Consider the following 3,046-nt stretch of genomic DNA (forward strand, 5'->3'; position numbering starts at 1 on the left):
TCTGTCTATTGCTGAGAATGGAGTATTGAGTTCTCCTACAATTAGCATATTGTTATCAATATGACTCTTTATTTTGGTTAACAGTTGGCTAATGTAAATGGCTGCTCCAATGTTGGGGGTGTAGATATTTACAATTGTTAGATCTTCTGGCTGGATAAACCCTTTAAGAATGATATAGTGTCCTTCTGTGTCTCTACAGTCTTTAGCTTAAAATCTAATTTGTCTGATATAAGAATTGCTACCCCAGCTTTCTTTTGAGGTCCGTTGGCATGGAAGATGGATCTCCATCCCTTCTGTTTCAGTCTGGATGTATCTTTTGGTTCAAAATGAGTCTCTTGTAGACGGCATATGGATGGGTCCTGTCTTTTTATCCAGTTTGCAGCCCTGTGCTGTTTTATGGGAGCATTTAGGCTGTTCATGTTGAGACTGATTATTGAAAGATATGAATTTATTGTCATTATGTTGCCTGTGAAGACCTTGTTTTTATAGATTGTCCCTGTAAATTTCTGTTGTATATCATTCTTGGGGTCTTTCTCCTTTTATAGAACCCCCCTTAATAATTCTTGAAGGGCCGGCTTAGTGGTCACATACTCTTTCAGTTTCTGCCAGTCTTGGAATCTCTGCATCTCTCCATCCATTCTAAATGACAGCCTTGCTGGATTAGGTATTCTTGGCTGCATGTTATTCTCGGTTTAGTACCCTGAATACGTCTTGCCAGGCCTTTCTGGCTTGCCAGGTCTCTGGATAGGTCTTACGTTATTCTGATGTTCCTCCCTCTGTACATAAGGAATCTCTTCCCCCTAACTGCCCTTAGGATGGTTTCCTTGGCTCTAAGATTTGTGAGTTTTACTATTACATGCCAGGGTGTTGGCCTGTTTTGCTTGATCTTGGGAGGGGTCCTCTCTACCTCTAGGACATGAATGTTTGTTTCATTCCCCAGATTAGGGAAGTTCTCAGCTACAATTTGCTCTAATATATTCTTCTAGTCCTCTCTCTCTCTCCATCCCCTCAGGGATCCCAATAATTCTGACATTGGAACATTTCATGGTGTCACTTATATCTCTGATTCTATTTTCATGGATTCTGAGTTGTTTTTCCCTGGCCTCCTCTTTTCCCTTTTTGTCTATTAAATGGTCTTCTAGGTCAGAATTATAATTGTAGTTCATCTCACAAACGGAGTTCATTTCACACTGCCTTAAATTTTTCTGTTTCATTAGAGTATGCCTTGCCTCTCTGTCTGAGCTTGACTTTTCTGAGCTCCTTGAGAAGGAACTCTACCTCTTATTACTTTTTTATTCCCTAATGCAGCTAAAGATAGCCAGTCACAAACATACTCATCAAATGTTTTTGAACACAGATGAGTCCTGTTCCCAGAGTACCCAAGAATAACTGGACATTTTTATTGGATTAACTGTGTGTCTTTGGTTAAGTCACCTAATTTTTTTTCTGGGTTTCCACTGCTCATTTCTAAAAGGAGGCTCCTTAATTAATATAACCCCATGGCAAAATTTTTCAGTTTTATGAGTTTCCCAGGGGATGCCTGTCAAAAATTCAGATTCTTGTTGCTCTAGCCCTTTTTTGTGATATACCAGGACAGAAAGGGAAGCCAGGAATCTGAATTTTTAGCAGTTTCCCTGTGTGATCATTTGCAAGTGGTTTGGGGATCATACTTTAGTGTTCACTGCTGGAAAGAAATGGTTACCAAAGTGGACAAGATTGGAATAACATAGGATGCATGAAAATCATATAGATTTCCAACGGTCATTCCAGGCCAGTGGAATCAGAATTTTTGGAATGGGCAGGAGATGGGACTTAAATCTGTATTTTTAAAAATTTCTGCAGGTGATTTAGAAATAACCATCTTTTTATCATCTTTTTTCCTGCTGCAAAAATATTTATTATTTTCATTTGATCCCACATTTTGGCAGAGGGCTACAGAGTGGTTAAAGAGCTGCCTAGTTGACTGCAGGGAGAAGCTCAAGCAGAGACTCTGACACCAGGGGGATGCAGCGGGACCCCTCAAAGGCTGTTGAGGTTTAGAGGCTTCTAGTCATGCTTTCAAAGAGATATTCACTCAGCCCAGCCCGGGGATTGGCCAGCCTACAGAGATTAGTCAGGTGGTTACCCATCTTGTTAAGTGTCACCAGTTCATCTAGGAAGTGGCTCTCTAGGAAGTTACAGAGATAGGGGTCTGTGTGGGCAGAACACCGAGCATGCAGATCTAGAAAGGCCTGCTTCAGGTTCTTCTCCAAGGTCATGGCAGCTTCCATGGCATCCATAGTTTCACTCCACTCTGGGTGCAACATTCGCATGTTCTGGAAGAGAATGTCTCTTTAAGAGACTCTGGGCACCTTCCACAGTCATATCCTCATGGTCTAAATAGAAGCCCAGAAAGAAATAATTATAGGAGGCCCTTTTATTTTTATTTTATTTTATTTTTAAGATCTTATTTATTTATTTGACAAAGAGAGACACAGCGAGAGAGGGAACGCAACCAGGGGGAGTGGGAGAAGGAGAAGCAGGCTTCCCGCTGAGCAGGGAGCCTGATGCGGGGCTCGATCCCAGGACCCTGGGATCATGACCTGAACCAAAGGCAGATGCTTAACGACTGAGCCACCCAGGCACCCTGATTTTTATTTTATTTTAATTATAGGAGCTGAACTCTTGATTTCAGCAATAAATCTCTTTAAAAATTTTGAGGAAAAATGGCTTAGGGATGCATGTTCAACAGGCAGCTGATGGTAGCCTCCACATTGACGAAATAATTCTGACAAATCTAGGAGCTCATTGATGGCAACAAGGAGCTAATCTCACACACACACACACACACACACACACACACACACACACAAATGGTGTTAGCTGGTCTTCAAGGTTACAACTGAATAGGAGGTTGGACGGTAGTCAGAGGCTGGACGAAAGGAAGTTCCCAGGTTTGTTTCTTTGAAACACTGTTGATTTAAGAGACAGATTTGTGGGATCCCCAGGCATGCTCTGAAATAACCAGTCTTACTGCCAGCATTCAGGAAGTTCTTTTTTTTTTTTT

General features: G+C 41.5%; 1 pseudogene; it reads right to left on the reverse strand.

The window, feature by feature from the left end:
• Positions 1–2,036: 2,036 nt before the first annotated feature.
• On the reverse strand, positions 2,037–2,788 carry LOC110570165 (annotated as a pseudogene).
• Positions 2,789–3,046: the final 258 nt, after the last annotated feature.

Source organism: Neomonachus schauinslandi, chromosome 4 (assembly GCF_002201575.2).
Source record: "Neomonachus schauinslandi chromosome 4, ASM220157v2, whole genome shotgun sequence".
NCBI lineage: Eukaryota > Metazoa > Chordata > Mammalia > Carnivora > Phocidae > Neomonachus > Neomonachus schauinslandi.